This window comes from Cucurbita moschata, unplaced genomic scaffold, assembly GCF_002738365.1.
Source record: "Cucurbita moschata cultivar Rifu unplaced genomic scaffold, Cmos_1.0 Cmo_Scf00081, whole genome shotgun sequence".
NCBI lineage: Eukaryota > Viridiplantae > Streptophyta > Magnoliopsida > Cucurbitales > Cucurbitaceae > Cucurbita > Cucurbita moschata.
The window spans coordinates 392376-405631 of NW_019268597.1; the positions used below are offsets into that span (position 1 = coordinate 392376).

Sequence of the window (13256 nt, forward strand, 5' to 3'; positions counted from 1 at the left end):
TCCTTGAGAACTCCTGTTGTCATTCTTCTCACCTCTCATAGGTTGTGCAGTTCTTTGATGACTTCTTCTTTTGTCACCATTTTTGTATCCATGTTTGGTAGATGATTTATTATTTTCTCGACTTTCACTTGTGTAGAGTGCTTTTTCTGCACCCTTTAATGTGATGCCTCCCGTTTGTTTAGCCATGGTTTCATGGCTGGCTATAAAATTTTCAAACTCTACAAGTGATGGTTGAGTGGGCCATCCTTGCGCAGCAATAATGAAGCTTCTATATTCTGATGCCAACCCTTGGATAATGATTCTCTTCATTTGATCTTCACCCATTACAGACTTCGGTTCTAGTTTAGTAATCTCTCGTCAAATCGTCTTGACTTTGTGGAAGTACTGAGCAATCGTCATGTCACGTTGTGAAATTGACAATAGCTAGTTCTTTAGAAGTTGTAGCCTCGTATTATTCTTCTTGGAGAACAACATCACGAACGTGTCCCATGCTTCTTTCGGTGTCTTGTCATCCCAAATATGTTCTAACATCTCTTCTTCGATTGTGGTCTTCAAGGAAAACATTGCTTTGCCTGCTTTGATTCTCCATTTGCGCAAGGCGTCATTAGAATCCTGTACTGACGACATAGTTTCACTCCCGCCAATGATCTCCCAAAGATCCTGTCCTTGTAAATAGGACATCATGTATGTTCCCCATGTATTGTAGTAGTTGTTGTTGAGTTTCTTGATTCCTCCTACGATTTGGAAGTCACCCATCGTGTTGACATACCTCAATAATACCAAACAAGCCTTTTTGACACAAGATTTGCAGAGTCACTGACTACTCATGACACAAAGAAACTCACTCACTAATAATATCAAGAAATCGTTTCAGATGTAGAAGATTAGGCAGGGCTGCAGCCACAGAGCATACTAAGAATTCCAAGAGATCACAACCTATACTAACCTCGCTCTGATATCAGATTGTTGAACACAACTCTCTGTGGTAAACACTCGCACTCTTTATTAAGACCAATCGAGAAGAGAATACAAGACACTTTGTAGAATACTACTACTTTATATTACTTGTAATTTCTTGGGATGTAGGGTCGACTACGCAATCTAAACCTAACAAATGTAAATCTTTTTCCTAAAATATCGAGATCTCTTTTCTAAAATATCTACTATCTTTCCTAAAATCTCTAGTATCTCTCCTAAAATCTCTACTAAAATAAATATACAATGGGGTCGTACACTTATTGGGCTTGACTCTATTGGGCTAGTGATGATATTTTAAAACTGCACACCATTTACCTATAATCAATGTCAAATACATGTTGATCAATGCGAAGAAGACAAGTTGATGCAACTACTCATGGGGCTCAATGAGTCTTACAAAACGGTGAGATCTAACATATTGATTTTGACTCCATTACCTAATGTGAGGGAAGCCTATTCATTACTTGTACAAGAAGAGATGTAGCGTCAGGTAACTTCTGAACCTACTGAGAATTTCTCGATTGCATCAGCAGTGCAGAAGAAAACAACATATTCAAAATTTACCAAGGACAAATCATGTGAACACTGTAATAAAAGTGGTCATACAATTGATGAGTGTTGAATCCTTAAGCGTCACTATAAATTTGGTGATAGAAGGGGACATACAAAAGTTCGATGTCGATAGAAAAATAATTATGGAAGGGCAGTACAAGTCAATCAACAACAATCGTGGATATCGTTCATCTGCAAATATGGTCGATGTTTCTCTATTGAATACAGAAGAACAGTCACCTAATTACATTCTAAATTTTTTTTCTGAGCAATTACAACAGTTAGCACAAGCCTTATCTGCACTCAGTCATCGTCCTTATGGTAATTCTGACAATAACATCAAGGTTGCTGGTTTGTTTCCAATATCTGCATTATCTATTAACTCTAAAAGTTCTAATCCATGGATTCTCGATAGTGGAGCTACGGATCATATAGTATCCAAAGCTTCTATTATGATTGAACCAAAGACTTCCACCATATATATAATAAATTTTCCTAATGGAAGGACAGCACATGTGTCACATACTGGCAATGTTTCCTTTAATTCTGACCTTAAATTAAACATCGTTTTATGTGTGCCTTCATTCAATTTCAACATAATGTCGATCAGCAAACTTACCAATGACTGGAAATATTATGTCACCTTCTATTCTGATTCTTGTGTTGTGCAGGACTTGGCGAGGGGAGGATGATTGGCACAGGTAAACAATTCAGAGGTCTCTATCATATTTCACCATCTCCAATCAAATCTTCAGCTCACCAAGTATCTCAGTCATCTAATTTGTGGCATTTACGCCCGGGTCATCCTTCTTTTTCTCGTTTTAAATTTCTAGCTCAGTAGTTGCATCTTAATAATGATATTTTTTTCTCATAACTGTAGTATTTTCCCATTACGCCCGGGTCAACTCTGCGTTTTTTTCTCACTATTGTTGATGATTTTACTCAATGTACTTGGGTTTTTCTTATGCAACATAAATCAGAAGTACATCATTTGTTAATGAACTTTTTTAAATTCGTTCAAACACAATTTCATATTACTTTCAAGATAGTTAGATCACGCAATGGGACTGAGTTCCTATCTTTGCAACCATTTTTTACTTCATGTGGCGATGAATTTCAGCGACTTTGATGAAGGAATCAAGAGCTGAAACGTCGTAGAACAAGATATCTAAGAGATTGAAAATCGGAGGTGTCGGGTAACTTGCAGAACGAGAGTGATTTCTCAAAATTAAGGTCCCACACTCAAATTCGTTCCTCCAAACCAATTCCTTTAGCTTGAGGAAACGATAAGGAAGAGAATTTGTGAAGAGATCGAGCCTTGAAAATTCCTAGAATCGGCTACCCAATAAGAAATCCTCTGTTTTTACTCCGGCAAGAAATCATATTTTGGACGAACTATGGAAGCAAATATCTTAGGCTACAATACATGAAAAGGTATGAAATCAATCCCTAACTCTTCCTTGTAACACCCTGTTTAAGTTTCATGAAGGAATTGAGGGGAGAAATGGCTATCGAAGCTGGGGAGGGCGAGTTTCAGACTACGACGTTATATATTGGCCCCGTCTTCTTCCTGTCTTGAGGAAGAAGACGATGACGTGGCCGATTTAGTTGAACCGGCCATGTCAACCCAAAACTTGACCTTCCCTCGAGTTTTCTCAATTTTAAGCCCTTTCCAGACCGATTCTCATGAAAAACTTTATGGTTCTAGAGAGTAGACATAATAAGGAGTCTGTGGAAGGACATTTGAGGTAATTAGGATACTGGAAGCTTAAGAATGGAGGTCACGAACATCGACAACGAGGTAACAAAGGTTACAAGTTGTATGACATGCAATCTAAAAAATTCTTTATTAGTCATGATGTTAAATTTTGTGAAGATGATTTTCTTTTTTCATCAGATTCACAAATTCTGACATTGGCTCCTTCAACTCCCATTTTACCACTTCATGATTCATCCTACTCAAACATCCATTCTAGTCCTCCCCCACCTTCTATTCCTTCACCTACTACTTCGTGGTCTCCTCTGCCTTCTGTTCCTTCTTCAGATTCACCCACTAGTTCTAACCTTATCCCACCTGATACATCAGTTCCACTCCGACATTCTACTCATACAAAATAGCCTCCACTCGTCATAATGATTATGAGATGACTTCTGGAGCCAATCATTTAACCTCTAGCTTAAATCCCAACATTGACACCAGGTATCCCCTTCATCATTACCTTTCATTCTCTCGTTTTCCTCCTACTCAACGTGCTTTTCTAGCTCTTATTAAAGTTCAGACAAAAACTAAAACCTATGATTAGGCAGTTGGCGACCCATTACGGCAGCAGGTTATGAATGATGAAATTGCAGCTTTGGAATGTAATCATATGTGGTCTCTCGTTCCTCTACCACCTAGCCATAAAGCTATTAGCTGTCGTTGGGTGTACAAGATTAAACACAACTCTAATAATTTTGTTGAATGTTATAAATCTCGACTGGTAGCAAAGGGATACACTCAGGTTGAAGGTGTTAATTACAAAGAGAGATTTTCGCCTACAGCGAAACTTACAACACTTTGTCTGCTTACTCACTATTGTCGCTGCTCGAAAATGGTTCACTCATCAGTTGGATGTTCAAAATGTCTTTCTCCATGATAATCTAAATGGTTCTGTTGAATGTTATAAGTCTATATGTCGGCTCCATAAATCTCTTTATAGTTTAAAACAGGCTTCTCACAGTTGGTTCTCCATATTCTCTACCACTATACAAAATGCAAGCTACACTCAGTTCAAAGCAGATTACTCTTTATTTACTAATAGTAAAGGTACTTCATTCACTGCAGCTCTTCTCTATGTTGATGATATTCTGTTGACAGGCACTGATCTAAAAAAAATTCAACATCTCAAGACTAGTTTACTCGAGAAATTCCTTATCAAAGATTTAGGGAATTTGAAATATTTCCTAGGCCGTGACTTTTTTAGGTCTAGAAAAGAAATTTTCATGTCTCAAAGAAAGTATGCTCTGGAAATTCTTCAAGACACAGGTCTTACAGGAGTACGTCCAGAAAAATTTTCTATGGAACAAAATTTGAAACTTTCTTTAACAGAAGGAGAGAAGTTGATGATCCAAGTAAATACAGACGATTGATTGACAGATTAATATATTTATCGATTACTAGGCCTGACATAGTGTATTCAGTTCGTATGCTTAGTCAATTTATGCTCTTCGAGTTCTGAGATACATCAAAGATACAACTAGTCAAGGACTTGTACTACCATCTGAAAACAACTTAAGATTACGAGCATATTGCGACTCAGACTGGGGAGGTTGTCGAACTTCCAAACGATCAATTTCTAGGTTCTGCATTTTCCTAGGAAATTCAATTATTCTTTGGAAGTCTAAAAAACAAACCAATGTATCCAGATCATCAGCAGAAGTCGAGTATCGAGCTATGGTAAAAACTTGTTTAGAGTTAACTTGGTTCAGATACATTCTTCAAGACATGAAAGTTCCATTGTTCGAACCAACATTATTGTATTGTGATAATCAAGCAGCATTACACATAACAACCAATCAAGTTTTTTACGAACATACAAAATACATTGAAATAGATTGTCCTATAGTTCGAGAAAAATTACAAGACGGAATCATCAAATCATGTTATATTTTGACTAAAATGCAATTGGTAGATATTTTTACTAAAACTTTGGGAAGACATCAATTTGGTTTTTGGAAATTCAAGTTGGGTGTGATTGACATACACTTTCCAATAGGTGTCTGGCTTAATTCTTCCACAATCCCTTAAATTTTACTTAACTTAGGGTTCATATAGATTTTTAACGATTCCTACAAGTAAAACATGAGAAAAGTCTAGATTTGTTTGAAAAATTTCTATACTTTCCTCATCGTGAATCTCCCACTTCGTTCAATCTCAAGTCACGGTTTCATAATTCTATGTCATATTTTGGATACCTCATATCACAATCCATGTCGTACATTGTGACACCTTTAAATCACCTCAAAACTTTCACATCTACGGTTGTCCTCAAACTTTCCTTTAAATCTTACAATGATAGTTAATAGGACGTTAGGATTATTTTCACAAAGATAAGAAAACTTAAATAAATTGTATGTCACTCGGCATTGTATTGTTAGACATATTATATTCCATGAAATATTAAATCTAAATGGAAAGATTAAGAATTTGTTAAATACTTAATAAAAGTTAGGAGTTAGAATAACGAAAGGAATTCGGTGAATATCTTTAATAAGGTGAAGCACCTTGGCATAAGTGAGAACGAATTCGAGGAGCAAAAGCAAGCTAATTTGGAGTTAGATAGAACTTAGGCTAAGGCCATCCAAGTAAGTTGTCTTACTATTGGCATGGTTATATTTGATGTTGACACGTGTCTCGTAGTTCTGCACGTGTCATATATATCAATATGACTGAACTGTGTATGGATAAATATGTTTATATAATGATATGTACATGTCATAATATGTGAATTGTACAATAATACTTACAATAAGATGTGTTCTATGTTTGAGATAGGATACGAGAAGGATGCACTAAACGTAATGTAACGATAGGAGTAAGATATGTTCATGGAACGTTAAGGTTAGGGTATGTATCGAAGTGCTATAGATATGAGAGAATTACAAAAACGATATGGTCACGGTCGATTGATGAAAGAATAAGATCAGGTTATGTGTAGAAAGGGATACAATTATGATAGATTGATAGAAGATAGCGTTCGATATGACTAAGGTACGTTCATGGCATGATATGACTGTGACATGTATAAGAACGTTAAGGCTATGATAAGTTAGGAAACGATATGACCACTAAAAGTTTACGATATGATATATTGTGATGCAATATGTTATGATACGATGATATCTATATGATGAAATGTTATGTTAAAAGCATGGAACGTTATGTTATGTCTCCTAAATTGTGTGTATACAGCATGATACGAATGTTATGAAATCACGATAAATGGCATGAAATATAACCCGGTTAGAATTATGTATGATACGAGAAATGAAAAATGAGAAATGATATGATATGAATGAAAAACTGAGGCGAGGTTATATTTAATAATGTTGAAAACGAAAAAATATTGGGACCTCTTGCATTATGTGTGTTATGCATATGGGGATATCCCTATTCCATCACGATGGTACGACGCGTACACCACAAGGCAGGTGAAGTATCATAATGTTTTCCATAATGCTGCCGTGACGGTTACTAATTCTAATAGGCGTTCGGCTTAATTCTTCCACAATCCCATAAATTTTACTTAACTTAGGGTTCGTATAGATTTTTAACGATTCCTACCCGTAAAACTTGCGAAAAGTCTAGATTTGTTTGAAAATTTTCTATACTTTCCTCATCATGAATCTCCAACTTCGCTCAATCTCAAGTCACGGTTTCATAATTGTATGTCATATTTTGGATACCTCATATCACAATCCATGTCGTACATTGTGACACCTTTAAATCACCTCGAAACTTTCACATCTACCATTGTCGTGAAACGTTCCTTTGAGTCTCACAATGATAGTTAATAGGATGTTGGTCAAAGTCAATAGAGGGGCATTTTTCCCTCATACTATTTTTGGGGGTCCGTGGAGGCCCTCGACTAAAAGCCCACAAAAAAATAAAAAAGAAAATGAGAGAAAAGAAAAGAAGAAAAAGGGAAAACTTGTGCTCATGTCCCTTTTGCACATATCCACTCTTCAATGCGTCTTCAAAGTTTACAAAGTTTACAGGATCAGTAGAGGTAAACGTGGCCCAATGAGCTTCATTATCTTTTTCAATAAGATCTCCTGTTGAATAGTCTCTCATCTAGACTAGTGGTCTCCTATTCCCCCCTTTATTTGAGCTAGGAGAGATTGCTTCAATAAAAAATGTTGCTATTTTATCCGACCTTTGGTTATACAGTTGTTGAATCTTGTTGTATAATTTTATATTATCCCTATGGTTTCCGAGCTGAAAAATGATAATCACCTTCTATTTCATAAAAGATAAGTTGTTATTTGTTGTTTTCAAGCCCACTTCTAAAAGATATTGTTTGTAAGCCTCACATGATGCTCAAGCCCATTTCTAGCAGATATTGTCTATTATGTATCGTCGTCAGCATAATATTATGACTGTCAGCCTAACAGTAAGCCCTCTTCTAGCACATATTACGCGTTACGTATCACCGTCAGCCTCATGGGTAAGCTCAAGCCCACTTCTAGTAGATAGTGCTTGTTACATATCATCGTAAGCCTAACAGTAAGCTCAAACTCATGTTATGTATCGTTGTAAGCCTCATGGTAAGCAACATCTACTAGATACTGTCCATTACATATCCTTGTCAATGGTAAATTCAAGCCCACTTTTAGTGGATATTGCTCATTACGTATCCTCATTAGCCTGACGGTAAACTTAAGCCATTTCTAACAGATATTACTTGTTACGTATCTCTGTAACGGTAAACTCAAGCCCACTTTAGCGAATATTACTCATTACGTATCGCCATTAGCCTAACGGTAAACTTAAGCCCATTTCTAACAGATATTACCTGTTACGTATCTCTATAAGCCCAACGGTAAACTCAAGCCCAATTTTACCAGATATTGCTAGTTACATATCGCCATCAGCCTAATGTTAAGCTTAAGTCACTTCTAGCGGATATTGCCTGTGAGTCTAACTGTCAGCTCAAGCCCACTTCTAACAAATATTCTTTGTTATGTATAGCCATCAGTGTCACGATAAGCTCACTCCTAGCAGATATTGCCAATATCATCGACAGCCTCACAGTAAGCCTACTCGTAGTAGATATTGTTCATTTTCATCCATAAATGTGAGATTGAGCCAACCACTTGCAGATATTGTGGAACCTCACAATAAAAAATAACTTGTCGAGAATGGGAATCAGATTTAAACCCATGCCCTTACAAACCCATACATGAGACTAGTGCCGTAAACCAACTCGACCATCTTGAGTGTTCGTTTAATATTTTTTTGTAACAGTTCAAACCCATCGCTAGCAGATTTTAAAACATGTCTTGGTCATATCTGAGAGCTAAGAAGGTTTATTGGATTCATAAGCCAAGTCTGATGTTATTCTATTATGAGAGCTAAGACTTAACTCTAGCTTTTGGCTCTACGTTACTCTATTCTGACTCCTTGAGTCTTTCTTTAGTATGGGAGCACTAGGTTCTAGACCATTTGATCATTGCTCACGATTCGAAGGTACTCTGTCTATTTGAGGCATCCAGACCTAGGTCATCGTCTAACAAACCTGATTCTAACAGGGAGAACAACAGTCAAACACCTGGAACAACAGTAAAAAACCTGGAGAACAATATTGAGTTGCATCGAGTACATAACTCGTTTTTAACCCTCCCCATATTTCCTCCTAACAACAACAACCCAATACAAAATAGTTGGATTCTTTATTCAATGGAGATTGAATTTAGCACATGTCATTGCGAACGAGCAAGATATTTTAGGAATTTAGGCATTTCTACGGTAAACGTAACATCAAAATTGTTGATGTAATTATTGCAATCATGTTTGTTCTTCAATTTTTTTGAATTAGAAAATAGTATTAATCATAGAAAAGTTTGATATAAAATTAGCATCAGGGATTAGAATCAATTTAAGTTGACAAAATTGGATGAAGATATGATAAAACAAAATTGATAAACGAACGCAAACCAGGATAGGAATTAACAAACTGCCTTGAAAAGAAACTAAACCCAACCTAGAATCAATTGACACCATCCCCTTTTCTGTCGCAGCCCAATGCAATTCACCAAAAGTCCAAACACTCATGACCCAATATCCATAAGTAGCCCAAAACCAATACATTTCGAATAGATCCAAAAATGCATATAGACTCCATCGATCTGACGCCGAGCAATCGCTCTCGGACGACTCTCTAGTATCTTCTCTGATGACTCTCATTTTACCCCATTTTTCCTACTTTGGACCCCTATCCTATCTTTTTTTCACCCTTCTAAACTTGATTTTGACATGGTGAAAAGCTTTTGGAATGAGTACGATTAGCCGATAAACATTTTGAAAACTTAAATTGTTATAAACTAAGTTAGGGACTTAAATGAGGATATTAGGTGGATAGGATAAATTAATGAGTTCTAATATGATGTCATGGACTCACATAGGTTAACTTGAATTTCAAGAGATTAGTTTGGACTGGCTTCAAGAATTAAATAGTGACTTCAACTTAAGCTACCTAGGTTAGTCACTTCACAATCGGTTTGGTTAGATGAATTATTTGAAGTATGAACAATGCGTGTCTTGTGGCCCTTGCACGTGCGATATCTTGTCATTGATATGTTTTCTTGTTACGTTAGGATGTAGTGCTTCCCCTCATGGTTTTTAAAATGCGTCTACTAGGAAGACATTTTCACACCCTTATAAAGAATTTTTCGTTCTCCTTCCCAACTGATGTGGGATCTCACGTCCCCGAAGCTTAAATTCATGGCATAAGCTTATGATGCAAGGCATAACTCCATTCTTTAGATGACATAGCATTTCTATGAGATATACTTACATATTACTTGTAATATCCTATTATAGTCATATACATGGATTTCTGATGTCTCATAGGCATAGATCCACCGTATTAACGTAGTTTACATGACATGACACATGGGCTTCATGCATCTGTCATAATCATATGATAATGCAGTAGAAAACATAGAATATCTTGTAATGTGACATAACATATAATGTGAAATAACATATAAATCATTGTATAACATTAACATAGTACACGTCATATAATTATGAAACATGACACGTGTAGGGGTCATAGGACAGACGTCGTTCATGCAACAACAAATCATCCAAGCAAGCGAGCTGTAAAGTCACTTACCTAATTGGCCAAAACTAGAGTTACTATCTTTTCCTTGGTCCAGGTCTGAAACTACCCTCTAAGCACGAGTCAACCTAATGGATCAACACTATCGAGTTAGAATATAATCCACCTAATGTTCTCAAATAATCCTCTTATTTTTCTTCACATCCTTTATATTAGTGAAACAGTGGCGGTCGTCATACTGTAGGCATCGCAGGTGTAGTCATCATTGGTTCCATTTTCAAGCCTAACTCTGAACCTGCTTCTTTTTTTTTTTTTCTTTCTTCTCCTTTCTTTCGTCTTCTTGTTCTCCAAATTTGTCGAATGATGGTAAGGGTGAGGGAGATGGAGAGGTAAAGAGAGAAAATTAGTTGAAACAGTTGAGAAAGTAGGGAGAAAAGTTGTTATACATGATAATGAAAGGAAGCAAGTTGGGACCTCGTGCATAATTGTGTGTTCGTGCACTGGGGATACTCCTTTTATGATGGTATAGACACGATACTATGAGACAAGAAAACAATCATTCTATTTATTATAATTCTACGACGGTCGCTATTCCTAATGAGTTTTCGACGTCAAGAATTCTTAGAGAATTTTCAACCGACAAGAAAGGGGCCAAAGAAGTGTGTGAACCGACTAGTGGGTCCATACTGGCACGTGTGGACTATGTGTAGAACATTAAATGCACATCCAATTAACCAACTTAAGATAGTTTCTTAAGGAATATAGGCTGCTATGATATATCACACTTATGATTGCATGTACTTGCATCTAACCCCAATAGCGGAGCCAGTTACGGAATATATCTTAAAATATTCAAGCCATGTGCTACTCTTATTTTCACAGGTAACCGATGACGGTGGCATCGAAACCAAGGAGGCCATGACACATGCATAGGGTAGTTTGCATAATTTTAATTTCGTAAACTATAGGTTAATATAGGTTTGTATACATTTAATTTAGCAACATGTAGTCTGGATTATTGAATTGATAATTTTTATTAAATACAATGAAATAACATAAATAACATCTTATAAGAAAAATAATTATAGTATAAATGTTTAATTAGAAGTTTAATACTTTAATTTCAAAAGCGAATTTAATGCTTAATCGTTTATTATAATCTCATAGTCTGGATTATTATTATTAATTTTTTCTTTTTTGGGGTTAAAAAACATGTAAAGTACAATGTTTAAATCTTAATCCATTAATTCTTAATTGAATTTGTGCCCACGTGACATAAACTTCTAATATAGGGGAGCAAATCCTTCCTTCCCACAACAATATTTTGATGACCTTAGATTTCTACTTTTCTAAAGTTGCTGTCGTTATGATGACTTAATCATTTTTTTTTGTAGAAATAAGCGTTTAAACTTCATTATAAAACATAGACATCATCTGAAAACATTGCCACCTACTTACGTGTTCAAAAACATCTTTAAAACAACACAATGAAATACTAAAGCAATTAATTAAGCATTAAAATTAAAAACACCCTATTCTAATCTAACTCTAAGAAAATACATACAACTACCCCTACCCCCTATGCATGTGCCATGGTCTCAAATTGTGACGTGGTCGTTAGTCGTGCAGGAATGCCTTGCCTTTACTTGAAATAGAAGTAGCATATGATTATATTTTAAGAAATATTCATTAAGTGACTCTAATATTGAGGTTGGATGCAAACACATACAATGATGTGTGGGACCTATCATATAAGTTTATATTTTTTAGGCGTCTAAACTAAATAGGTTAATTGGACGTGTATTTAATATTCTACACACATGCGAGTATGAACCCACTAGTCGAGTCACACTCCTTTTGTGCCCCTTTTATGGTTAGACGAGCATTCCAAGGAGCTGTTGATGCATTATGTCGACACATTTTTTCGTATATCATTCATATCATGCATCGTGTCATAACATTCACATATCATCTCATAGTCACGTTGTATCACACACATATCATGGACTTATCATCTTGTAAACATATCATAGTCATATTCTTTGTAAACATGTCACAGTCACAGTCATATCGTTTTATAACATAACCCAGTCATATTCTTTCGCAAACATATCATGGTCATCTCATTTCATAAACGTATCATAGTCGTATCATTTATAAAAATATACTTGTCATATCATTTCATAAACATATCATAGTCATCTCGTTTTGTAAACATATCTTAGTCATATTATTTCATACATATATCCAAGTCATATTGTTTCATAAACATATCCTAGTTGTATCATTTCATAAAGATATCTTAGTCAAATCATTTCATGCACACTCCACAATCACATCGTTCCATAAACATTTCACACATATCAAGCATATAACACATGCAGAATCACGAGGAACGTGTCATCATACAAACATCAACTTTTAACCGAACAGATAGTAAAGTATGACGTTAACCTTAATATGATGATTTTTTTTCATATGAAGCATGTTGTGTGATGATGACTACCATGTTGTATCGTATTGAGAGATCGACTTAGGACATAACCCTAAGAGCATGCTTAACGATATTAACATAAATATCTAATGAGCATGCATTACTAAATGTAATATAGTGATAAAACTAGGGTTGTGTAAGAAAAATGTCTAAGATATGAACTAGAGGGACCTCATGCATGTTGTTTGTACATAAGCATCGGGATACTTCCCCTTTATGATGATGAGTGTGGATGAACATAGTATGATGATGACGGTAATCATGTTGAGCATGATACCAAGAGGTTCGTTGACCTCAACATGTCACTACAGACAACTAGCTCAACGATGATGGATCAGGGGGGTGCGAACCGCCTAGAGATTCACACTTGCACGTGTGGGTTATGTGTAGGGATGTACTACACATCT

The 13256-nt window shown here is 35.9% G+C and overlaps 1 long non-coding RNA gene across 1 annotated transcript in view; it reads right to left on the bottom strand.

The window, feature by feature from the left end:
- Positions 1–205: 205 nt before the first annotated feature.
- The window catches only part of LOC111438700, a 16719-nt gene continuing 3668 nt past the window's right edge, over positions 206–13256 (bottom strand). The window contains exons 2-3 of the long non-coding RNA XR_002709716.1: positions 834–840; positions 206–216 (exon numbers count right to left, since the gene is read on the bottom strand). This is a non-coding gene — a long non-coding RNA (uncharacterized LOC111438700). The remainder of the gene's footprint in view (positions 217–833; positions 841–13256) is intronic.